The sequence below is a fragment of the Pagrus pagrus genome, assembly GCF_965226575.1.
Source record: "Pagrus pagrus genome assembly, chromosome: 16".
Taxonomy (NCBI): Eukaryota; Metazoa; Chordata; class Actinopteri; order Spariformes; family Sparidae; genus Pagrus; species Pagrus pagrus.
In genome coordinates this window covers 18700372-18728268 of record NC_140200.1, presented here as the reverse complement: position 1 = coordinate 18728268, position 27897 = coordinate 18700372, and the positions used below count along the sequence as shown (strand labels likewise).

General features: G+C 39.7%; 1 protein-coding gene and 1 long non-coding RNA gene across 3 annotated transcripts in view; both read right to left on the bottom strand.

Annotated features, from left to right (window-relative positions):
- Window positions 1-24871, bottom strand: part of LOC311271832 — a 50204-nt gene extending 25333 nt beyond the window's left edge. The window contains exons 1-2 of one of the 2 annotated variants that reach the window (XR_014624484.1): window positions 24764-24871; window positions 1635-1690 (exon numbers count right to left, since the gene is read on the bottom strand). This is a non-coding gene — a long non-coding RNA (uncharacterized lncRNA). The remainder of the gene's footprint in view (window positions 1-1634; window positions 1691-24763) is intronic. The other variant, XR_014624485.1, reaches the window with a different exon arrangement.
- LOC311271816 (exostosin-1) overlaps window positions 1-27897 on the bottom strand; it is a 288114-nt gene that overhangs the window by 207742 nt on the left and 52475 nt on the right. The gene's annotated exons all lie outside the window — the stretch shown is intronic.

Here is a 27897-nt window from a genome sequence, read left to right as displayed (position 1 = left end):
AACAAACAACAGCTGGTTTCAGAGTGCCTGAGGAAAAACCCTGCAGTGTTCTTCCTTGTGTAATTTACTGTAATAAACTGCAAAAGGCAACCGTTCACATTTGAGAATTACAGCAAGATGAAAAAGTTTCAGATTTCAGTTTCCTGTAATTACTACAGTAACATATAATCCATCCCTCTAATCAGAAACAAATTGGATTAATGTAGTGTCAATGCAGGAGAAAAATTATTTTAAATAAAAACAGGGGTCGCTACAAAGTTTAGTTCTTGCTGTAGTAGTAGTTATTGCTGTTCAGAGCTCTAGTTTAAACTACTGATTTGTTCTATATGGATCACCTATTTATTGAGTTAGATGAGTAGTCAAAATAATCAAAAGCCCCATTCACACTGCCCTTTCAATGCAGGAAACATGTGCCGATGATCCGCCTTGCCGTCTGTATGAAAGTTACAGATGCAGAGAGGGGGGACAGTTTTGCTTCGGCTCTAGCAGAGGCGATACGGTGAATGGAAAAGCCGGCAGCGCAGAACAGGGGTGTGTCGGTCTGATGGTGTGTCGGTCTTACAGCTAAATAGATGCCTCACTCATCAAATAAAAGAGAAATGTTCCACACTTCCAACCCACAAAGCAACGTTACAGGACCAAACAACAGTAATGTGGTAACTGGTAGTGTCTTTGGCAACATATGAGGAAAAAAATACCGCATCCATATGTGGAAAAGCCTCTGTCATTCTGTCTATCCTACCAACTCTTTATCACATTTCTGAACAAAAAACAGCATCTGTCCCCGGCAGCAGAGCAAGGCGGCTCCTGCAGTTGAATGGCGATGATTATGTGACTGATTTAGAGCAACAACCATGTCTTTGTCACCTTCCACTATTGTGTTGCTGTAGTTACTGTCTCTGTCAACTTGTATTGAAAAAAATCACCGCAACTGTCAGCCCTCCGACCGAGACTTTAGTGAACATTCCCGCAGAAAACAGCATCCCTTCTCGTGAGCCAGACAGGGTCCACGGTTTACTGATGGCGATCATGTATATTATGTAATTTAGAGCAAAAAACTTAACTTTGTCACTTTCCACAATGCACGGTGGGTCAGGATCTCAACCACAACATATTATAACTGCATCCATATGATTATAAACAGTCAGCCGATACATATTTAGATTAACAGGTGGAAACTGGGAAAAATGCGTTGAAAAACAACACACAGATGTCAACGTCATGATGTGTACCATCACACCTTTTTGGTTCCGCAGCATTGGTGCGCGTAACGGCGAGCCTTCGCTGCGGGAGTCTGTGTGAAAAGGGCTAAATATGCCATGTGTGTCAACTTTTTCTGAACCTCCTAGACACGTATTACATCACACATATGGACCTAATCATTTCTACAGTACAAACAAAAGCATGTGCAAAGACACTTGAAAAAACACTGAAAACACTAAATATAACCACATTAAGAAATACTCGCCTCACTTTTCACTTAGTACCTCAACCTCTGCACTTTGTTTTGCACATTGTCTTTCCCACTTACATCTTAACTCCCTCCTCTCTTCCTCTTTGACAATAATAAGCAGTGAAAACTGGTCTGCACTGGAGTCCCATGCAGCCAACAGTCATCTCAGATAAAATCATACCTTGGCTCTGCTTTCTTACCCTCACACGCAGCCCGTCAGCTTCAAACACACAGCCTCTGGAAAACGGACACAAAGTGGTTTAGAAAACGTCCGACTTCTGATGCGTGATAAAACAGGTGTATTGTGTGATCAAACTGAATCACATGCAACGGTCATAGTGGACTGTCTGCTCTGTGAGCTGAGGAAGTTTGAGCATGTAAAGTACTATGATTGCCTGCTGTTGGGTTCATTGGATCTGACATTCTTTGGAGCTTAAAACTGAAAGGATTTTTCATGTGTTGGGCATACTGGAGTCCATCACAGAGGAACACCCATCTTGTTATCTGACGCATTACCTACTTTTAAATGACAGCCATAGTGGGTTAATTTAATGTATATTTATATATATTTTTATATATGCCCCGACTCATACTGTCTGACAACCAGAGTTAATATAGTGCAGCTGATGATGATTTGTAGTAACATCAGTGCCTTAATAATATAATTCACCAGAATCTTAATTTTAACCTAATTTAAAGGTACACTGTGTAGGATTTAGTGGCATTTGGTAGCAGTGAAGTTGCAGATTGCAACCATAGCCACTGCTTAGCTGCTCAGAGTCTGGAGCTGGCTGCTTCTGAGCAGCTAAACAGTTCAGTGTGTGCCTTTGCACACTATCTCACAGCAAATGTACAGTTAAGTAATCTGGCTGTTTTGGGCAAATAAACAAAGTAATGCAAATGAATATAAAAGATCATGTGGTTAAATTTGCTTTGCTGGTGGTAAACAAAGGATTAAACCACCACCATTGCTGATGACAATCTACTGTTCACGGACAAGGTGATGTTTTAGTTTTATTCATGCTAGTTTAGTCTCATTCACAGACTTCCTTCCTCACAATATCCTGTAAGTAACAGAAACAGGCTACCAAATGAAACTGAGCTTTACCTTGAGCAAAAACTTGAACATTGTTGGAAATATCTGGATTAGTGTCAGTACACAACTCAACAAAATATATAAACAAAAGTCTAGTCATTTTAGACATTTTAATGCAGAATAATTCTTACATACTTAAAGGAGGTCCTTGGATCATTTATTTTGATGCTTTTTGTGTTACTCAGTGATAGCTGAGTTGCATTTATTAAACATGGCTTATTCAGAATATATTACAATCTCCATTACTCGTATACCTGCTTCCCTTAATATTTATGCCATCCTACACAAAAAAAAACAAAAAAAGAACATAAACCTATACATACACCCTTCTCCTAAAACAAATTATTTTTGTTTGAGGTTTTTATTCTGTCCTGGTGCTGACACTACATGTTCTCTGCAGACTGCAGACACACATTCTCAAGCACAAACTGAACCTTGAATGAGTGGGAATATAAAGGCAGCACCTTTAGACCCTGCTGACTGACTAGTCCCATCAGATAAGGAGAGGACCGAGTTGGTGAGCAGAGCACCTGGTCAGATAAAGTCAGATTTCATCTCCTCAAAAAGAGGACTGGGGAGGATGCCACCAGCTTTACTTCATCTCAATGGAGAATTTAAGAGGAGCTGGCTCATCTATCCTGAATAAACAAACTCTCTGTGGTTTTTGCTGCAAGCGTTTATCAGTTTGATAAGTACGGGTGGGAATGATAAGAATGCTGGAAAGAAGTAGAGACAATAAATGAAACAGAAATAGCAATAAGTGAAGCAGGAAGAAGAGGTGGCATAAGGCCCTGATAGGCAGACATTATTCAATCAGTGCAGAGGAAGCACAGACAAACTTCACCTGCCAAATAACAGATTTGGACATTTCCATGTTTGATTAGTACTCAGTGAGGTCATTGGCGAGGTGGAAGTCAGCGTCATCCAAACCTGCTTATGTGCTCTGTTTTAGTATCTGCACCACACTTTTAGGAGCTCAATGTGACACTGTTGGATTTTCTATTGATGAAATTCAAGTTTGAGATGGAGGCACTCTTAAAGCTGGGGTCGGTAAGTTGGAAAAACCGTCAAGCCCAGGTCAGATTTGAAAGTATCCAGCCAGTAAACTCCGCCCCCTGCACTCAGGCCTCTCTCCAAAGCTGCTCCCCCCAAACCATGAACGTGCACCGTCCGACAACTGCCAAATACCGTCGGAGTCCGAGTCCTCACGAGCTGTGGGAAGAAGAGTACCAGTGCATCGTTTTCATCACAACATCTAACAACAAGTAGCTACCTCATGTCTCATTCACCTGTAAGTAAACACCTAATATTATCATATTAAGCGTAAAAAAAACCAACATAGCCATTGCTAGCACTGATAGCTAGCTTTGTTAGCATTCAGACATTGTTTTGAAAGTGTGTTTTGATGTTGTAACTCATTGCTGGTTAGCTAGCAGCAGCTGGCTATGGTAACATTAGATATGGCAAAGCTAAAACATCAAGATTAGTGGTGGGCCTGCTACATCATCATTTTTTCCTGATAAACCAAGTAGTTTTTCACCATTTGAATTTGTGTTTTGGTGCATAACAATAAACACAGTAAGTAAAAACATGTAAAGAAAGATAAAGGGCTGGTATTTCAAAGAAATATATATATAAACTGGGACATCTGTACAGTTTTGTCCAGGAATGTCTAAAGTATTGACCATTGAAAGTGTATATGTTCACAGTATGCTGACGACGGTCAGGCTCTGTTCCATAAAAATATCTAATCATGTTGCTCATCTGTTGCTTTACAGGCCAGAAATCAATGACTACATTTGGAGCAATCACATCAAGTGCTGAACTCTGCCTGATACCTATTTATTTGTTGTTCTGTATTTACTCCTTGTTTGAATAAAGTCTAGAAAATGATAAAAATGCCTTTTCTTTACACTTTCAGCATAAACAACCGACCCATTACAGTTCTTTCACTTTACATGATGCACTTATAACAACTGAATTAGGTAACTGTCGTTTATTCTATTTCTTGGACGGCATGTAAATAAATAACACAAAAAAAAAATAGTATACCTTTTACCATTTAGACAATATACAGTACAATTAGCATAAACAACTATATACAGGAAGGACGTCCAGAGATTTCTTGACTGGTTATGCTGTTGATGTTGGTGCTGTCTCAATCCTCTATTGTTTTGGCAGTGACTGTCCTGTAGAAAGAAAAGCACAATTAGTGACAATTGCAGTGACAAATATTGCAGTGACAAATATTCCTGAAAACAACCAGAAATAGCCTCTGTAACATCAGAATTGTGCCATTTACAGTCATTTCATATTTACCAATTCTACTTTTTGGGGGGTTAGCAAAATGTCACTTTCAGAGTGATTTACATAGTTTCACATTCTCATTATTTTTTCTATGCATTTTGACAGTAGTGTGTACAAGCTCTACTTGCTGGACTTTTTTGTGGTACACCTTGGAGTACTTGGCCTAAGAGAAAGGAGTTCCATCATCTTTGCAAAAATTATAATAATTACAGAAAACTGGATAAGGATGGAGAACTTAATGTGTATACATGACAAAAAGCTACATCTAAATGTGTTTATTGGGCATGAAATGTTATTGATTCTGTCGAAGACAACACAGGACTGTTGCTATGTAAAAAAAATGAAATCTGGATTAAGGTGGGTGATGGGAAGCTTATGTGATGGGTGGCAAGCGATTATTTATAGGGATTGTCAGGTGCATTCTATGTTTCCCACATTCTACAGTGGTCAGTGGACAGTCAGATCATGAACTGAAATGCAAAGTCTATTTTCTTTTAAAAAATGTATTACTAATATGCAATAGTCTCAAGCAGTAGGCTAACATGTGACTGCTAGGACCAGTACTTGAAGCATTTTCCTGGTGCAGCTAAAGAAATGATGCCATTCCTTTTCGTATTGTATCCCTGCTAAGGAGCACATTCATACACATAAAGCAAACCAACTTGATATGAAAGAAGGACATGCATATATGAAATGTATCCATCAAAAACACATATTATATGAATAACAGTGGTCTGATCCATGTTGCTATCAGTATCATGTTACACTCACCTGTCAGAGAGGGCCTGCAGAAAGAGTGGAAACATCAGGACATGGTTCTGCTGTGAACTGATGCTTCAAGGCTGGAAGTTGATGCGTCCCTCTCATAACTATAGGACACAGAAATAGGCAAAATCAGCACATTTGTAAAACATCCAGTTCAAAGTCTATATGAATGACGCCACGTAAGTACCATCTAAAAACATCGGTTTACAAATACAATGCAAACTATATTCTCAGATAAATGTAATCTTCCCAGGACCTCTGCACAGTGGACTTGGCCTTTCACATGTGTAGCACACAAGAATTAGTCCGCCCATCACATACAGCTCATCTGGCTTATGTCCATACAGCCCAGGGTAGCAGTGCATGTGTGAACACTGCTATATGGATTAGATCCACAGTGCGTGTAAACGTTGGCCTGCGTGTCAACAGTGACGTTACATGTAAATATGTTTCATATGGCAGTAGGTTGCTATTTTAGCTAGCTAGCTAGCTAATGTCAGCTACAACCTGCTAACGTTAGTGTTGGGTGAATACATGCGACAGCAACATAAGGAGCTAACATTAGCTACGTTGACTACATAATGCACAGTAATAATACATTTCCCCAACAAAACAAACCAGCTCATTACCTGTCCAACAGAGACACAGCTACCATGGCGTCCGTCCTCAGGTCTTCGACTGCTTCAGTTGTCACCATCGCTGTAAAGCCACTGCGAGGTTGACTCTCGTTTTACTTCTTGCGCTGTCCAACTTCTTTTTTGGTAGCCTTCTCGAGTTCAGTCTTTCTGTTCTTTCTTTGTTCAGCAGTGTAAGCTGCTATAGGTACCGCTGGTGATGAGAAGTGTGGCTGTAGTTTCTCTGCCATTCTTGGCGTAAACAGTCTGCCATAGCAGTCTGTTTAATAGACCCGGTCACGCGCAATGACTGATGGGCGGAGTCAGCACTGGGTGGGGGAGGGTGGTCAGGTAAGGGCAGATTGATTGACAGGTAGTCCGTCCATACAAACAGTATACTACATACTTTAATCCCTATTCTGTTTATTAAAATCAGGAATGTTAAAGGAACATTTCACCAAAAAATGACTGTAACTGTAACTAGTTACTCCCCATCACTGAAAATCACTTATTAGTCAAACCTACTAGGGAGCTTTGGCACATTGTCTTTCCACAAACCATGCCTATATGTCTCCACAGGGAGTCTTCTCTAGTTTTCTCAATGTATGTGTGTCTGTGAAACATAGCAATTTCACACACACACACACACACACACACACACACACACACACACACACACACACACACACACACACACACACACACACACACACACACACACACACACACACACACACACACTTCCCTGAGCAGTTGACTCTCAGGCCAAACGCGATTGTTAGAGGCAGAGCGATGGGAACAATTGTTTGGACTGTGTGTTGAGATATAATCCCTTCATCTGGACCCTCTCTCCCACTGTCTTTTCATCTCTCATCCACTTGCACACAAAGCCACACACACTCACACAGACAAAGCCACACACACATTCTCTCTGCCTTTGCCCAGCATGGCAGAAGACAGTGCGTAACTCTGTCACCTTCCTTTGTTTACAGATTTTCTCTCACACTGCTGGTCTTCAGTACTCCGATATCAGTAAAGTCCAAAAATACAACTAAACAAAGACAACACAGCCTACTGATGGACCAGTGCTTCCACTGACTTCACTGGACAAGTCTCAAAGGCTAATGCCCTGTTAAAAGGTGAGTATTTTTTTTAGATTGTACCATTGGGCAATGTAGCCTTTTAAATGATGCTCAAATTATCTGTGCCCCCAGCATACAGATGGCTTGTTAATACTTTAGCAGCAGATTGGTTACACTGATAATAATAGCAGTCTAAATAGTTTAATTATCAACAGACCACTGCTGGTCCACTTTAGGGCTCATCATTTTTACATATTGAGGGATAAAGAGGTTGTGTTCTTTATCCCTCAATATGTAAAAATGATGAGCCCTAAAGTGGACCAGCAGTGGTCTGTTGCATTAATAGAACCTGTAAATCTTATCAGCTGTTTTATTTTATTTATTTTGGTAAAACATAAGCATCAACATGATATCCGATCGGTTTTCCCTCATAATTTGTTTCCATCGATGCATGCATTTGGCTAATTAGACCTCTTTTCCTAACAGGATCAAGGAAAAATAAGTAGCTGATTGTCACTTTTGCCACTGGAATTTCATCTAAGCACTTAGGCTAAATTAATAAAGATCCTGCTATTTCCATATTTAATTGAAGTCTAATCAATATTGCAACTACTTCATTTAAAATTCTTAACATCAGAAGTGTCACTGTGGTCTCGAGATCGTCCCAGGCATGAATACAAAAACCTGAGCATAATAAGAACTAAAACAAAATGCAGTCGACACTAACAGAGAGAGAACATCGTCATTGGCAGCATGACAAGCCACCAATCAGCAAGCAACAGGGGTCAAAAAGAGTTAAAGATATTATTCTCCATCTCGCCTCAATAATCACATTTTTCTCATGTGATGATGTTGATGCACCAGGTGATCAGAGATGACAACAAGTCTGCTTGAACCTGCAGCAACAGAATAGATCTTGACCTGCTCAGACATGACTATGACGACTTTTTTCTAAGATACATGTTTGGAAGTGAGAAGTGATTATCAGCTGAACACACCCACACCGGTCGAATTCATTGCCTTCTTGCCGTTAGGGGATTTGGTTTTGCCCTAACTGGTCATTAGTGAGTGAAATCAGGATATCAGGAGTTTACAATGATTGCCTTTGTATTTCAAAATAAGTTGTTGATATACAGTATTTCTTGGACGTTCAATACATGAATGGATTAATCCAGCTGACTTATTTATTATGCATGTGCAGTTACAAAACTCAGTTTTCCCGCAATGATTGCTAAATGGTTTACTGTGTATTCTTTCTACATGGTGTGCACTTGGCCCAGTAACTCTTTAAAACACATGAAGGTAGAAGACCTCCCCGTGGTCTTCTGTATACATGTGACAAGATGCAATCATACAGCGCTTCCATCTATCTAAAATAGCACACAGCTTCTCTCTACCTGTGTTCATTATGTGGGAAAAACCTGTTTTCTGCCCTAATGAGACTTGCTGCAGTTCTGAGCGAAATGTGGCGTGTGTGTGTGTGTGTGTGTGTGTGTGAGTGTGACTGAGTGCGAAGGAAAGAGAGAGAGAGAGCAAAGCGTATGAATCCATAGAGCAGATGGAGGCACATAACAGCAGAAGGCAACAAACACACACACCTGTGTTCAGTGTACAGAAGAGCAAATAATAAGGCACATAAGCTCAAACGTCAGGGTCAGAGGGAGCTAGAGGTATGCTGTAACAACCCGTCGACAAACACATTCACACACACACTTAGTCCCTAAATAAAATGTCATTGTCAGCCTGTGTGTGTGTTACTGAATGGCTTGACAGTCAGCCATCCCATCGCTGTGTAGCAGAGGCGGCTGCTGCATTGTGTGCCATACAATAGTGATTAGGAGGGCGACAGAGACAGAAGGAAAGCGAGTGAATCTTATTGTGTGTTATACAATGGCATTTTAGAAGGATGCAAGAGAGAGAAAAAGAGATAAAAAGAGGTTTTATTGTCTGTTGTACAATAGTGTTTAGCTGGACGAGCTCAGAGGAGTAAAGAAGAAAAGAGAGGAGATTAAACAGGACATTGACTGGATATGTCGGACTGTCGTTTCAAAAGCAGGAAATACACACACATACGGTTATACAAGATTTGGGGACTCCTGATTGCGTGTTACAATTTACAAACCTTTGGGTATCAAAACCTGAATTATTTTGCGGTAGTGACCAAAAACAGTACAAACTGTCAAAACCGCTGGCTGTTTGTTTTAAAACAAAGCGCAAGAAAATCACAAGCACAACCTATTAACACCAGACAACCACTGGACATGCAGTTAGAAATTGGCATCCTAGATAGCTAATTTCTGTCTCATTTGTGATGTGGTTAAACAGTAAATCATCATGGACCACTGACACCCCAGGGCCCTATAAAATCTGTTTTATTTTTTCCTATTTTCCGTTTTTTCCGTTTTAATTTTTGGGAATCCCGTTTTTTACCTTTTACTCTTATTTTACAACCAAAAACAGTGTGTTTTAATGTAAATGACTAAAATGTACACAAATTAAATAGAAATTAACTTAAATTTATTGAGGTGACAAACAACACATTTCCTCAGTACTGTACCGTACGTACAGTACATTAAAGTCCATCAAAAACAAGCAGCAAGTAATGAAACTTTAGTTGACTTGTCATAAAACAACCACCAAACATTTTAAACTTCTTCAAAAGTAACTTAAACAGGTTATTTAAGCTGTAGGACTAGTTAGTCCTTGTGAGCTACTCTCTCTTCAAGTTTCCCACCTATCAGAAGCCCTTTTTAGATAGAAAAGGCGGCACATTTGCTCCAAGGTAAGGGCGGCAATCTGCCGCCTTGTCTTTCTAAAAGGGAGGCGTAATATTCCTCCTTTTCCAAAAGCCACCACTTGGCCACCAATGGGGTAGGCGTAAATATGTGACGTGACGTGAAGCACGAAGTTGGGCAGTGAACAGTGACAACGAATTTGTCTTCAAAATACGAGCTTTACATTGCACCCCATTGGATTTTAGAACTGGGTTCTTAGCAGGGGGCTTTTAATTTGAAAGTAGTGACCGTTCGTAGCTTGTCGCTACACACAACAAGCTGACAGCAGCTACTAGCTGTTTGGTTGTGTCCGCTAGCTAGACAGAGCCGTTGGCGGCCGCTTCGCCATGCTGACATTGTTTTGAAGGGGGAGGGGCTCAGTCTGTGGAGGGAGCTTGTTGTGCCACACAGATTTGCTTCCCTCCGTGCAGTTTTCCCCACACATACGTTCCTCTTCCACACGAAAACAGCCTTTCAGTGAAATTATGCCAAATTCCGCGATATTCCGTGTTAAAAAATAGATTCTGTTTTAATCGGCCAATTCCGCGATTCCGTCCGCGATTCCGTGATCGCGGAAATCATAGGGCCCTACACCCCCCCTGCTGCTTAGTTACATACACACAGGTGTCGGTCTTTGCCTCCTCCTTCGTTTTATTTCATGCTTGCAACTGCCTGTACAGCCCCCGGTTGTTTAATTTGTGTGTGAGGACTGTAATTGCGCAAGTGGCAGTGAATATCTGCATGTGAAATAATAATATTTGCTCAAGAGCATGTTTTGTTGCCCTTGCAAGATCTGACATAAGTCTGACACCACATGTCAGTCGCTATGTACACTGGTGAGGCAGGTGTCCAACACAGAAGTGTGAGAAATGGAGAGCCAGCGTGACCGTCCACGGACTGTTGTGCCTGCGTTGTCTGGATTCTGCTCAGTCGCTCTGATAAAATTCTGTGAGTGGCACAAAAGACACTTTAAAAATCTGATATGAGTGGGCAGAGCATCCAGAACAAGTCACATTACAAAACCACCAAAACCATTTTTGTTTTTTCAAAAAAAATTTCATGTGTTTTTTTGCCATCCAGACTTCCTAAACTCAATCTGGATAGCCTAGCTATGGCAAAAAAAAACGGAACTGGGCTGGCAGTGTGAACATAGCCTTAATGTGGCGGTCCTTCAACACGATCGCGCAAACAGAGTAAGAGTGGATATGGGAAGTGTGTTTAAAATTGGGCCATTCTTTACCTTGCCTCTCCTGTACTGCCTGATCATCCTCCCCTCTACTCTGTTCTCCTCTGTCTCATCTGTTATCTCCATGCAGATGTCCTCCAGCCTCCATTATCCTGATTGTGATTGAGCCAGGTTTGTCTCAGGATTGGCTCTCCAACACCCCCTCTTATCCTTAAAGTGACATTTCAATTTACTGCAGCTAGCAGGTGTGACATTGCTAGTCATCAACCTCCAACATTACTGTCTCTTTGACTTTGGAATGTGATGAGCGTTTTTCTGCATTCATGTCAGATGGGTACAGTAGAATGGCCGATACATAAAAGGTACTTTGTACTCCAAAACATCTGATGTATCAGAGGGTAACAGCTTGTCAACTGAAGGTTTAAGAGCGAGTACTGCTTTCTTTCATTTCCAACATGAATAATGTTCATCATGAAAGTACTTTTTTGAGTTGCAACTCCTCAAATGCCATTTCAAGACACATACACTTTCTTGGGATTTGCTTATCTGTCAAGTCTCATGTCATCCTTGTCATTGTGAAGTCCCTCACACTGGTACTTGTGAGCCGTCCTTGTTAACCTTAGAAAGCTTGTGGTTGACTGTAGAAGGTCGCAGCTTATTTAGGTCGCACCAGGGCTCATGGCTATATGGCCATATTTCACCTTCAACGCTGCCCATACAACACACATGTATGAATTGCTTAAGCTGCAAATCTCCTACAGATGTTTTTTTGCTAAACGTAAATTATTTTGCATGGACTGCATTCATCAAGTTAGTTTGTGATTCCAAAAAAGTTGGAACGCAGCGTAAAACAAATGAAATTGAATGTGATAATTTGCTTATCCATTATCACAAAAAAACAGCACAAAGACAATCTATATTTAATGTTTTACCTCATCAACTTCATAGATCAGTGTTTCCCCTACCATTGTACAGGGAGACAAGGAGACCCGCTACCAGGCCAAGAAAAAAAAAATTTATATAATAAATAGTAAAATTAATAAATTATCCTAGCGACTGGACTGGATTAGACAAAATATAACCTTCCATTCTAAAGTCTGAACTTTATTTGGACCGAGTGTGACTTGGTGCCCGGGTCAGATTTGGTTACTAGGAGCCAAGCAGAACCATGAACATCCCTAACCAGAAGACCACCTGAGCCAAATAGAGTTTTGGTGTGAATTCACAGCAAAAATACACCTCCTAACTCTGCACAGCCACTTTTCATTTCGACTTTGACTCCCTGCCACCAAAGTTTCTAAAAAAAAATCCCATCACAGTCGAGGAAATAAGGGTCAAAGGAGAAGATTAAAGATGTTTACCAGAAAGGGAAAGCTCCTGTAAAGGCACGGTGTGAGGTGTTGATGATAGCTATCATGTGACAGTTTTCATATCTCCTTGGTGGTAAACTGGCAGAAGGTCAGGGATATTGAACAGACAGGTTCCCAGAAGTTTGGCTTAGTGGATTCCCACGGATCTCAGTTTGGCTCTTGTCAAACAGCCTATTTATAGCACTTCCAAGCTCCTCTAATACAAATCTCTGTCCATCTGTGAAAATCAAACCCACTTGACCTTTTTCCAATTCTTGTCATACTCCACAGTGAAGCATGGGGATAATCTGTAGTTAAGGCAGGATTGGGTTTATAAATAACAATGGATTGCAATCTGTTTAATATTGATTTAAGTCAACTTATTTCATGACTCTTCTTGGCCTTGTTGTCAGTTATTTTTCTCCAGATATATCCTCCTACGCTAAAATATAACAATCAAAAAACAGCTTTGAAAGAATGTGCATGCTGAGAATTTATGCTAGTCCACCAAGGTGATTCTACCTGCTCAAAGGCTTCATCAGGATGCATTCAACACTGATGACCCTAATAAACAATGAATCCACACATTTTTTTATATGAAAATGAAAATATGAGCTGATAAGATCAAAGAATCAGGTCACTGAAGTTTAATTGACTGTACAACCATGCATGAGGGCCTGAGGTAATACTATTTCTGCATTTCCTCATTTGTCAGGTTTGTGTGTTCTCATTTGACTGCTACCTCAAATGACATGTGTTAGTAATGAGGGGTATTCCTACCTGAGCTAGGCCCTATGTCAGAATGCCATGCTAACATGTCCTAGCTTGTACTGTAGTCAAAGTGAAGCCGAGGCTGATGGAAATATCTTTAGTTTTGCGCTTACTTGGTCATAAACCAACGCATGAGAAAATGAAATGTTAAGCTGCGGATGCTGCTAAATGAAAAGTCAGGAGATCACCAAAGTTAGTACAATTCATCCTGAGAGGAACATCAATGTCAGTATCAAATTTCATAGGAATTCAGCCCACATCAATATTTCCCCCCAAAACGTACAAAGATCAACGTCACAGATAAAAGTTGTTGACTTTGTCTGGGATATTTTGGCCAATACTTGTAGACTTGTAAACTTGTAAAAAGAAAGTCAGCCTGTCACCGAAGTCATTGGTTGTGAGTCTTACTCTAGGGATCAGGGACGTCTATGTAAATATCCCCACGGTAATCAATCCGAAATTTGTTGAGTTATATCAGTTTGGACCAAAGTGGTGGACTGACTGTGCCATCCCATATAGCTGCTGCTAGCTAAAATGTTAAAAAGTAAGCTTCACGAGAGGTCCACACCTGAACATACTCCCACTTCAACCCCAAACATAAAGAGCCTGTTAACATTTTGTGGAATTTCTGTAGTCTATAAACTAACTACGGATGCACATGAATTTTTTGAAGCAATAACTGAAAATTAGCTGGACCTCATGGCCAATACTGATAAGATTACATGTTACATGTTAAAAAGCAGTTCAAAACCTATATGATAAGAACTCACAGACGTTTCCCCTCCTTTCTGAATCCTTGCAGAACCTGTATTACAAATTCCATCTTCCCCTGAAATTGTATAAAGTCCACACCAGCGACGACATGTTTGGCATTCTACTCATCATGACAACAGCGTGCTGCATTTCTTCTTCCTCTTCCTCCTGATCCCAACTTTAAAAGTGCATTCTGCTACCTACTGTAGTGAAGTGTTTAGATGCTGCACTTGTTAATTCAATAAGAGCAATTAGCATTTGTATTATCAGCTCCTTTTATCAGCTATAAATACACACACATATATATATATATTTTTTTTTTTTTCCCACATCCCAAAAAATGACTCCAGCACAGCTTTATTCTGAATTTCCGGTCTTCCATATTTTTTTTTAATCAATCTGGAGTCGAAATTCAATCTTAAAGCAACATTGTGTAACTTTTTCACCTTAAAATAACAGCTTCAAAATCATGTTGATGGTACAGTGTCTTGTAATGGGGTGAATGGTGTCTCTGTCTCAGCCACTCCGCCCCCCTATCACTTGTTTCTGCTCTATGTAACTTCAGTGAGAGGGTAGGATCACAGCGTTACATACTTGTTTACTTCAAGATATACGTTTTCAACACATAACAATGAGTTTTGTTTGGAGTTAGCACCTACATTCGTCAAATTGTTACAGACCTGGGATTTGAAGGACAGTGGTGTTGCACTCAGAAACTGTGGGGGGCCCAAATCACGTAAAATGCCAATTGCTACATAGTGTTGCTTTAATCCCGGCTGCAACCTCTTTTTACAGCAATCATTCCCAAGTTCTCACTGTTAATTCGCAAATGATAGGCAGCACTATATGGGCTAAAATTATACATAGACCACCTTAAACGTTCAAGCTCAGAGTCTCCGTTACATTAAACCATAAGTGTTGAACTGATAAGAGTGAGAGATCACCAATGTCATTATTTCCAAATGATTTGCTATAATGATGACTCAACCCCAGTCGTGTATTTCAAGGATTATTGTGTTCGTCAGTGTATGTGCATACATATCTGCGTGGTTGCCTGTGGTCACTATTGTTCAGTGTGTTTGAGTGTGTCTGTCTGGCCCTTATCTAAAGGTTAATGAGTGGGCAGTCACCACATTGTAGCACTGAGGCTCCTCTACAGCTCAGAGTTAATTGGGACACTCTTTAACACTATGGTTAATGATGTCGGACACCAGCCTTGACATGGCGTGTGTGAACGGTGTGAGAGTGTCTGTGTGTGTGTCTGCTGTGTGTGAGTATGTGTACATGCATTTTTGTCACAGTCCTTTCACCCCCTTTTGCAGTTTTTGGCTGGAAAAAATAATGAAATCCAAAGAATAGATCAGATTGAGAAAAGGCATACAAAATAAGTATTAAAATTATAATATTATATTCAGCTGAAATATGATGCAATATAAAACAATTTTACTAAGCATCTAGTTTTCACATTACTTAAGACTAGAGAGGTGTTGATTGAAATTTACAGTAGTCTTTGTCAGTGATGGTACTCCATTTAATATTTTTAAAATTCTCAGGTTGTTTCTCCATCTGGAATTATCTGGAAACACCTCAGTATTTTATTGTTTGGTATTAGCCTAAAGCAAGCCAAATGCATGTTAACATGACAAGCATGCATTATGTATTTGATTTTATAAACATTTTAAAAAATAGCCTCAAATAGCTACAAGTCTTGATGACACTTCATACTATTGCCACCTTGACATAACTCCAATTTCAGAAGCTTCAGCAATGCACCACACCAGCTGTGGACACTTGATGAGGCTGCCCAGATTAATAGCACAAATGCAAACGCAGATGCTGTTTCAATGTTATCTGTGAACATCGACAGCCTGTGAAGTCTCAATCTAAAGCACTCCTGACAGGCCAAATCTTTTAACAACACCTGATCAAAAGCACCTGTACCTGCAGAGGAAACCCAATCAGACATTTAACCTCAACTCAGCAACTGCTCAACTGTGTGACATAAAGCACCACTATCTGCAGATATAGATATATGACAGTTTTTTTATGGGCAGACTTGACAAAGAGAGGCATAACCAAAACAGCACAACTAGAACTTAAGTTGGAAAACAAGAATACAAACAAACAACATAAAGCTAAGGGCAGGTTTAAATGTTTACAATAAAACCAGCAGGCTCAGAGACAAAACCATTTCAGTCTTAATATAACTTGCTATTGATTTTGCCAATAAGATTCTTCAATATTTAGTGCTCAACAGGACTGCTCCATTGCCTGGATTAACCTACCCTGATAGGGCAAGTGATGATAAAAAATTAAGGGAAAGCTAAGAGGGAAACCGAAACCTCAGGTCAGGTAATCTCAAAACTGATTACCAGAGTGTATCATATTTTAAATGTATTTGTTGTTAATTGATAACCACTAATAAAGAAAACAGCTTGTATAGGGGCAAGAAACCATTGCGTGATTTCTGACCCACTTGCCTGACAAGTGAGAGTAATACTAAAGAGTAATACTGATTTACAAAACATGTAGAGAGCTGAAATTGAACTCTGATGAAATATGTCCCTGTATTTACATACTTACAACTGATTTAAGCAAAGTATGACCCTTTACTTATGTGTCTATAAAATGCGTCTCATTTACTATCCAAATTCATGAACCACATTCTTTAAATACAAACCTTCAGAATGAAAATATTAAGGGAAAGTTAAGGCCTTTGAATTTCCATCCATTTTAATTTCCAGTCAGAAAAACTTAAAATTATTAAATTCTAAGAGAAAACAGTCGGGGTGAACTAAAACTCGGGATAAGGTGAATCTTATTGATTTGATGATGAGGAAATAAGTTTGTTGCAGCATTAAAGCAAAAGACAAATAGAACGGAGAAGGGGAAATTAAATATAACCCAATCAATACAGTAGCAGAAGTTCTTGTGAATGAATGGAAGAAGGTATGACAGACGTGTGTGTGTGTGCATGCGCGCAAGAAGGCTGACTTGTCAGCGGTGCACTGTGATTTACACAAAGCCTTTACGGTAAAGTACCATGAAGAACATTAGACAAATGACACTGAGACCAGAAAAGATGGATTATAGACAAATAGGCAAAGGGGCTGGAGGGTGGGGGGTGGGGGGAATGGTTCGGGGTAAGACACTCTCTCTCTCACACACACACACACACGCAGGAAGAACCATCAAGGCCGAAATGAGCTGTAACCGAAACTCATCCTAATGGGTCAGTTTAGCTGGAAAGCATACCCTATTAAATATGCATAATATTCAGCAGAGTCATGCAGAGTAGCCACTCTGAGTCACTGAGGGAACAGGATCATAGATAGTCTGCACACACGCTTTGAAAAAAGGGCATGAGGTAAATCCTTCAGCCGTGATAGGGATAAAACTTTAATGACCCCAGTGGGGAAACTGGGTCATTGCAGTGCAGAGAAACATAAATATAATACAACAAAAGCTTGATAAAATTTAGTTAAGAATAAAACAAATGAGGAGGAACTGTGACAAAATATGTCAAGTTATTCAGTAGAGACACATGAGTGCAAAGTAAACTATTGTATACAATATTAAAAGGGTGCATAAAACAACCGATATTGACCAAAATGAATGCAAGAGTGCAGTTGCTCTTTTTTTATTAAAAATATAATGAGTCAAAAAAAAAATTATCCTAAGATATTTATCTATATGAGAAAAAAGACAAATTACAAAAACACTAAATGCTGTGTAATGTTTTATGTAGTGGAAGCAGAAATCAACCTACAACCATTTTGATTATTGATTTATTTTTTCCAAGTATAAAAGTCGAACATTACTTTGTCCCGGCTTTATAACTGTGATGTTTTGCTCCCTTCTTTTGTTTTATGTAAAAATCAATTGAATATTTTTGGATCTGTTGGCCAGACAAAGAAAAAGCAAGTTGGAGATATCTGGCTTTACAAAACTAACATGCACATTTTCAGAGATTAACTTAAAATTGCTAGATGCAGCGCCAAAACATTGTCATCATCATAATTTAGGGTGATACCATCCCAAGCTGGAAATAATTATTTTATTTGGAGATTTGGAAAGTTTTTTTAAAGTAATAATGACAAACACTCACACATACCCGACATAAGCCTTCATAAAGTTTGCGCTGATAAACAACGTTTCCAAATTTAAGATGAAGGAAAACACTCACACACCAGTGACCAATCTCTGCTGATTTGGACTGACAGTACACAACTCTAAGCAAGTTTTAAAAATAGACTTCCAAAACTCATACAGCTCTTTGGTTGGAAGTTATTAGCAGTAAATTAGCACAACAAGGTCCTCATGGGGAACATCGAGATACAACTGCACAAGTTTGTGTGCAAGTTCAGCTGTTTAACTCATAGTTTTGTTGAAGCACAGCGACCCCAAACTGTCACAACTTTTCCTGCTGTGTCTCTTCTTCTGAACAACTAAATTGCAAAAGTTAAAGATAGAAAGTGAACCTGCGACACAGTAGTATGAGACAGTTAACTTCTAATCTTGTTCTCTAACATTAAAGCTCACAGATACAAATCTCATTTTGATTCCTCTTTAAATTTTGGGTACTTTAATTGAAAATATTTTGTCTGGTGCTATAACGTCTTTCCAGGCAACATGGGCTTAAATTCCAGGATTGTCATGTATTTGATGTATGACAATCCTGGACAAGCACAAGCGCCACTTCATCCTAACTAGCAACATGTCCATTGCCAAGTGTAAATATCTTTTGTCATAAAAAAATTAGCACCAGGTATGGCAAGGCTGAGCAGATTTTTTCTTTCACTGAGAAAACCTAAGTGAAAATGGTGTACCAGTATTCTCTCATTCATCGCTAATCCATTTTAGATGATGACAGACAGACTGTTAGAGGTCAGGCTACAGTGATTTTGACTTACATCAATAAGGAAATCATTCAAGAATCAGACCAATAGTAAGACTGAATAAGGGCCTTGCTATGAATTTATTCTTATCAGTTCCCATCCCTTATTTCCTGGAAAGACTTGCAGTCGTGACTCTGCTTTACAAACTACTTCATAGAGTTTCATAGTAGACTCGATCTGATGCAGTGCAGCAACATATTTGAATGAGCATTGAAATAAAGTGGGGATTTGCAGAAACAGATGATAGTGACAGCATTCAGCAATGTATAGAAACGTGTGTGCGCGTGCACGCGTGTGTGTGTGTGTGTGTGTGTGTGTGTGTGTGTGTGTGTGTGTGTGTGTGTGTCCGTATCCGTAATCACAAAAGCTTCCAGCGGATGTCACCATCCCCTGTCATTAAACTAAGAAAATTGTGGCACTTCAATTGAAATGATGCTCATATGACACTAAAAGCACATTCTTTGAGCCCTATAATTATTATGATCAGAGCTGTATATACTAACACTGACTGGGCTGTGGTGTAAGTGAAGACTCTTTGTATCTAGTGGGTTTTTCCAGACAATCCCACAATTTTTTAAAAACCTAGGGGCCAATTTGAGTTACAGAACAAAATACATCCAGACACAGCATGTGCAGTAGTAAATGTAGTGTTGCTATCTGCCGTTCACAGACACTGAGGGAGGAGGAAATGGACAGACAGCTTTCATTCCTTAGGAAAGCCCCCGAGGGGCTGCTGAGAACAGCCAGAGGCCAGCTTCACACACAGAATCCAAACAGCAAAACTGATGTACATTCTGATCCTGACGCAATGGGATTCATACTTCTGTGGACATTTTGTTGTTCTTAAAGGCATCGTTAACTCTCCTGGCCTGCAGCAAAAGAGAGGCTACGACCGAAACCTTGATCTATGGCAAAACTGCCCAAGGGCAAGACCACCGCACGCACAACAACACAAGCCTCTGCCTCTGCCTCAGCGTGTAGCCATAATAAAGCTGTCCTATGGTCTGTGAGCTTTTCACTTTCCACTGCCTTGAGTTAGCTCGGCCTTCACCCCTCTCCCTTGTTCACACACAAACTCAAATAAATACACAAATTGAATGCACACCTGACAGACACATGCATGCACGGTCAGTAGGCTCACAGTGCTTGGCTGGCCATGCATTTTTTTTTAACGCCTTGTTACACTCTGTCACTCAAGCAACACAAGATGGAGCAGAGAGTTAGGAGACTGATTGACTGTCTGGCCAGACCGCTGAAAGCTTAATGTGGCAAAGTGCTCCCAAATGAATTAAACAGTATCTGGTGACATGTTGTTTGACTTTTTAATAATTTCTTCAATGTAGAAATAAGTCTTATTCTGCAGAAACTGTTCATTTCTTCTGTAAACAACCAGGAAGTCAGGCGAGGAACAGAGAAAGAGCCAGACAAGGGTTAGAGTTATGAACCTGTGATATGGATAGAGAAAAATAAAATAAAGGAAGCAATTATTGAAGAGCTAATCCTTTTCCAATTCTAATCCCAACTGTTTTGTCTTGATTAATCACTAATCATTTGTTCTACAAAATAGGGTTGGGTAGTGAACTCGGTACTTTCAAGGGTACTGACCGAATTACATTCGTACTAATTCAAGTTCAATCAATCTGTGCCAAGCGCATCTTTCGAGAGAGAGAGAGAGAGAGAGAGAGAGAGAGATATCACCACTGCAACAAGTCACAGTGAGTCATAGTCCAATGCTGTACTGATATTTTATCAGGTTCTTCACAGTAGTCCAGTTATCCAGGTTGAGTTAAAACAGTTCCTCCATCTGCTTCTACTTCTTTGAACAGCTTCCTCCTTTGAAACAATAATGGTCATATTCGGTGACTTATTTTTGTACAATTGAAATAACATCTTTGTCCGTTTCGAGAGAGTCCCGGAAAAAAGGTTCCATGAGGTACTGTTGACAAATATGTTTCAATTATGGATGGTACCCAACCGTACTAACAAAATGGTGAAAAATGGTCATCACAATTTCCATAAACTGTTCAATTGCTGTTTTTGACCAACTAAAAGTCCAAAAACTAAACACAAAGATAAAAGAAGAAAAGAGCATACTTTATTTATCTCTCTAGAAAAATTCCAGCACCTGTACACACACATTATTGTGTCAGGCCGCCTGAGCAGTCAGGGTTTTGGTGCCGTGGAGGAGATGAACTGGCACCTCTCCAACTACCAGTTCATACTCCATACTGACTGTTCCATGCTGGACTCGAACCAGCCACCCTCTGGTTCTGCGGCCAAGTCCCCACAGACTGAGCTACTGCCAACCTAACTAATCGATTAACTGATAAATCAATCCAGCTCTAATCTCCATTTTGGGGCTGCATTCTCAACACAATATTGCATAGCTCATTTGGTCCAAAAAACACTACAAAACCCCAAAGTACTCGTTTCACAATAGTGTAAAACAAAAGATCTGGGATGTTATGCAGATTTTTACATATGTAGTAAGTTTTGCATTTTTGCTTGAAAAGCACTTGATTATTTGATAATTATTGGTGATTGTTCAACTACTTGTTTCAAGTAGTATTTCATATTGCTTGATTTTGTTTCTGTTTCAGAGGAGGAAAATTCATTCATTCATGTGAGTGCAACTTTAAGAGACTGACTGGCACCTCTGTATGTTTTTTAGAGGCTGATTCCACTTTTTTTGTGTACAGGCATTCTCCCCCAGCCGGTTAGCATGTCATCCGAGTCCTTGGTGACCCCATAAATGTCAGGTCATTTCAACGTCACTTCTCCAACATCTACTCTGGTGCAAGAGGACGTTTTCTCTGGCGAACCTGTCAGTTTTATAAGGCTGTTAAAATGATCAAAGTCCCTTTTAGAAACCCTGAGAGAGAGAAGGAGAGGGATAGACAGAGAGCTTGAGAGGAGAGAGCGCAGACAAACATGCAGACAGACAGACAGACAGAAGGTGATGGGGTATAAACATAAAGGCAGACGGAGAGTTTGAAGAGCTTCAGCATGAAATGAGAAGACATATAAGGCCTTTGAGAATGGCAGGACATGGTAATCAAGCCGGGCCCTACGTTGTTGCCTTTGGTACTAATTACACTTTGTAGTAGATCTCCAGACAGACACTCGGAGTGATAATGAGCGGCACTGAAGCAAACATGATGTAATCTGCAAGCCAAGCTGGTAATGTCAAAGAGGAGTGGAAGCTGGTGAAGCAGCAACTGGATGAGTGAGTGAGCAATGGTTCTCTAAGTAGTCCAGTGAGTATGAGCTATTGAGGCAAGGAGAGAAAGACAAGGAAAGTGAAGAAAAATGCTCCCTTATGTAGGGTTCAGACCCCTTGATATCAACTTAACAATTAGCTCGACTCTACAGACGCAGGGCGCCTGGAATGAAAATGGGTGTCAGACTCAACTGATCATTTTAAACCATGTTTGGTACCATTATGAATGACTGCTCCATCGCAGACGGCTGAGTCTGCCCTTAAGTTAACTTCCTCATTATAGTTAGCTGGTCTACTTTGTTCTAAGCTTCAAAGCCTGAAAACAACCAAGTTATGGCAATTTGGTGGAGGGACAAAGACACTTTTACTGGCACATACTTTACTGTCTGTTTCTATCTTTTCTAAATCTCAAAATATTGTTTTGAGCATTTTGCCTTCACACAGTGGAAATCAAACCACTAAAACACATGGCAACAGCTGGATCTGAACCTGGATCTTGTGGTTACAACCACTTCAAAATTAAAAATTGTATTAACGCTTGTTGCAAAAACATTTTAATTGCAGCAGTAATCTGATTTACCCATAGCACTGATTCAAATGTAGTGTTATCTAATCAGTTTGTGTTTTTCACAAGCGGACAGGAAGACAAAGATAAAGGGAAGTGATCACTACAAAGCACTTAAAGAAAGAATGAACCGACAGAGAGAAGAGAGTAAGACGGATTGAAAGGACACCTGTTTTAATTATTCGTTCCTCCTGATGTTATCTACTTTATGATTAATTCAGAGTTCAGACACGTTAGTAAATAAATTACAAACCCCTGACTGTGGTGGTCTCGCAGCACATTTTCACAATCTCTATTTTTCAGGAGTTGTTGTTTCCTCTTTGATCTTTTTGTGCAAACAGAACCGAGGACAGCTAGTGTACAAAGCACTGGTTTGATAGAGGTGGGAAACAGCTACACCGTGGTCTATAATACATAGGCCCTACAAGTGCAATACAGCAATACACAGACAGAGAGGTGGGATTAATTTAACAACATTTTCATAAACTAGGTCCCTCCTTGTGCACTGCAAAATTACATTGCACCACACACACTCCAAGCCAAAGCCACAGACTCAGGGATTACTAAATTCCCCGTATCCCTGTAGGCACACACCAAGTTTACCACAGCAGAATCTTAAAAGTGACAACAGCAAACTTTGCTTCCTACTTTTCCCTCAACAATTGATTTCAAAAGAAAATATGCCCACTGATGGCAGCAGTAGGCCAAAATACACTTCACTTATACATGATTAGACCACTTGAGTATCAAATGTAATTTTATGGAAATAAATGTACATAAGAATTAAGAAAGCGAAAGCAAGAGGACATCTACATGTCATGATCCTGTCATTTCTGCCTTCTTTAATTTCTGTTTCATGTGTTTTCATGTTGTCTCTTGTTCTCAGCTGTGTTCCTCCCCAGTCTGCTTCCCCTCAACACCTGCACTGCATCACCTTGGTTTGCCCAGCCCCATTCCCAGTGTTCTTCCCAGCCTATCAGCTCCTTCCCTGCTCTCGTTTCCCCTGCTCACTACCCTCATCTGTGTTTGTCTGCTTCTCTCCACCTGCACCTCATCCCCTCCTTAGTTTAGTTGGTACTTAAGTCCAGTCTTTAGTTCAGTCTTTGTCAAGTCATCTGATGTGTTTTCCCATTCCTGCTAGTCTGTTGCGTTTGCCTGTCCTTGGAGTATATTTGGAAAAATACTTCATCCATTATTCTCCTGCCGTCTCCTGCATTTGGGCCCACCTTCTTCCATCTTAGCTAGACAATATATACACACTCCTTAAAAATGAGTTAGGAATATTTGGATATTTTAGCGTTTCACTTGATTTGTTTATTCTCTGCGGATCTGAATTTTTATTTTGTCTTTTGTGAATATTTCTGGTCCCCAAAAATAATGCAAAACATTTAATTTGACTTTTATTGCATATCCATGCATTTACACACCCATATCCCAATACAGTGTATGTATGTATATACTGAATACTATGGGTCCACCGATTCTTGGCCAGGCTTATTATCAGATGTGATAGTCGGCATTTTCTGATTTTTAGAATCTGGTGGGGTTTCTAGTTTGTTTTGTCAAAATAAATCAATTTAAAAACGCCTTGCTTTGGCTCTGGAGTAACATGCTAAGTACTTGTAACTAGTTTAAAGTATAAAGTAGAAGAAATTGGAAATACTGAAATAAAGCACAAGTACCTCAAAACTGTACTTAAGTAAATGTATTAAATTAGATTTGACAACTGGTACCTTAAGTTGCAATTTTGATACCAATACCTCTGTACTTGGCCTCATTTAATACTTTAATGGCAGGACTTGTCGATACTTCTGCTCATATCTGAGTAAATTGCAGTTATTTCTTCCACCACTGCATAACCGCAGTTTATCATTAAACACGGAATTAGAGTCAATACTGCATAAATGTTACTACAAGCAGTAACACTTACCTAACTGCACTGAAGCTATGAACCCTGACGTCCCAGTAAATCCATGGGGAAAGGCAGACAGAGGTTTCTCAGGCACTAGTTTGACAGCTGGTCCTGGCGACGCCATTCATGGAGGTAACGCACACGAAAAACAGTTAGCAACACGGTCGTCTAGCGTAACTAGCTTAGCCCCATTTCTGAAAATTTAACTGGCAAGACTAAACTTCATATGTTTAAAAACGTCTATTAGCAATTTCACAGACAAAGCTGACTAACAATGATGCTAAAGTTGTACTAATTACACCTGTCATATCCCTTATAGCAGGTTACACATCACCGCCCCGGATGAGCGTTGCAGGGAACAGAATTGATGTTAGTCATTTAATGTTAGCATTTATAAAATTCGCGGAGTAAAGTTAAAAACAGAAACTCACCAGGTGGAAGGTTATCTTCTTTCGGACTTGAAAGTATCAAAATAAACCGTGCTGGGTGGGTGCCAAGTTACACAAAACATTAAGAGCTCCGACATAGCGCAGCTCAGTCCAATTAACGTTAATCAACTACGCCACAATTAAATCAAAGATGGCGCAGGGTCACTGACTTAACCAAACGGCTGGAGTTCAACCTGCTGCTGCTGCTGGTGGCCAGAGGTTATATAACACGCACGTCATTAATATTATGATAAATCATTATATTTGATGATAATAGTAATAATACATTTTATTTGTATGGTGCTTTTCATGCCGCTCAAAGACAATGCAAAATTACATTAAAAAAAATAAATCAACACATTAACAATGTAGTTTTTTAAAGTAACAGTACATTTATTCAAGCAATGTATTTAAAGGGGCACTGTGTAGTTTTGTAGATTCAGAATTTAAGATTTTAAAGATTACTGAGTTATTATTTTTTTCCATAGCTGAATTAACAAGCTGCTCCCAGAGGAAAGGATGTCTTTATTGATGCTAATATTTCCACCAAAAAACAAATAAACAAAAAAAACAGTTTAGCAACTATGTTTTTTCCTTCCCAAGCATCTCTGTCTTTACTTCAGAATTCCTATTAATTGTAATTTACTACATGGACTGTTTCCATTAGTTTAATTGGTTAAATACTCCATTATAGAAGAAAGAAATTAATGGCTAAAAAAAAAATTCGTAGGCAAATCATATTGTGGTTTTCTTTATTGATACAATAAAATATGTGCTACACATTTAAGCTATCCAAAACAGCTGAGAAGCAGAACTAAACGCATCCATCCAATACTTTCTTTCACAAGGCAGTCAAGCTTGCTTTCTTGGACTTAGTAATCATCCAATACAAGAAGCATAATGACCAGTCGAGGCTGCCCTCTTGTGTGTTCACAAGTAAACGCTGGTGTTAAATTATTTTATTGGTCATAAGCAGAAGTCATATGCAGCTCGAGGCGATCCCCCCTCCTGGAAGAGCTTATACTCTCCTTTTTCCTGGGTTCAAGTCCCAGCAGGACTCTCTATGTGCTTCTCCTCATTTATATCCCTCCATAATCCTTCTCTCAGCTGTTGAGGCCAATAAATAGGGCTGTCAGGGAGGAAGAATAGGCAGGGGAGTGAAAATGTTCACTCTCAATGAGGAGAAGCACTGTCCATGGTAGTTAAGCCAACATTGGATTGCTGCTTCAAGTCTTTGGTTGGCAGTGTGAACAGAATGAGGGGGTGGGGAGAAGAACAGTAGCTGGTAGTTTCACTCTCACTGCATCCACACATACAAACACAACGTTTACAGCTAGACAATCAACCATGAACAGTAAACATCGGCAAAGAGCAAGCGTCAGCCTAATATGCATTCACAAAGCCCCCACAAAAGTCCTCTCAGTGAAATATGAATTATGAATTAATATGAATTATGGCCCTGCAGGACTGCGGCGTCTGCTCATTAATCAGTGTGTTTTCAGTGCAGACAGAGAAATATACCCGATTCCCACCATGTTAATTCAAATAACAGGTAGGCACATGTACAAATGTGCAAACACAAACAAACGAGCAAATTAGATCTGGAATCAATTAAGGACTTCCAATCAATGTGGTCAGTTACCTGCTTACACTGTTATTACAGGAGGTGTTTTTATTTTGGCAGCAAAGAAAATCTAAAATGTTCATACTGCAATATATGTAGCATTGAAAAAACTGAATTAATCAAGTCATTTTGTGCAGTTTTTATGACATTGGATTGGAATATCTACTGGTCAAAGTGGGCAACTGCGACATATAAACTACTGTAACTTAATACAAACTGCATTTTTACCAGTCCCATTACCAGACAAGAACATAGTGAAACATGCAAAATCACAGATTACATTTATTGGTCAGGCATATTGTGGGGTAAACACGCCTTCTCCTCTTTCTCTTATTTGTCTTCATTGTGGAGAACCAGCAGGTTGAGTTGCTAATTGCTTTCATTGCCTTTATGTGGTTAATATAATATATGTTGGCAGTTAACGCTTCTGCAAATCAAGCCAACATTCACATATGCATGTACCATACTGACATTTATACAATACATGTCTAATCACATTCACATTACATGTTGATGACTTGACTTTCACATCGGGAGGTGGAGGGGATCAGGGTAGAGTTCGGCAAGAAGGCTGCCATTCAACATTTGTAAGTGCAAAATCACTGGAATTTTAAATGAGGCCTAGTGACAATTTCCAGCTGTGTTTGTGGTGACAAAAATCGGTGACGGTTAATAAAAAGACAAATGTTAATTGCAGGTCTGTGATGGGAGGTGAGCTCCAATCTCCTTTATTAAAGTCTGGTGCACCACAAACCAATCTATTACCCCAACCTCCACACCTTCATTTTCCTCCTTGCTTTTTAAAGGTCACACTACTTTCTGCATTGTTACTGAACTTTATTACGTTATGTTAATCACGAGGTGTGAAATTGTCCAATTTGGATGTACTGGTCTGATTTTTGCCTCATCTTGAGGCTCAGTCTTGTCGAGGGCCCTTGTAAAATCTAGTCTTGTTACCGTACATGGTGCACATGACATGGTGCATATTCCATAAGTTATCTTTAATCAGATCAAACATGGAGTTCTAGTTTGTTTCTGGGTGTCTGGGCAAAATATAATGAGGCCTCCATGTGTTGTCTCCCATGCAGTCTGTACTTTAT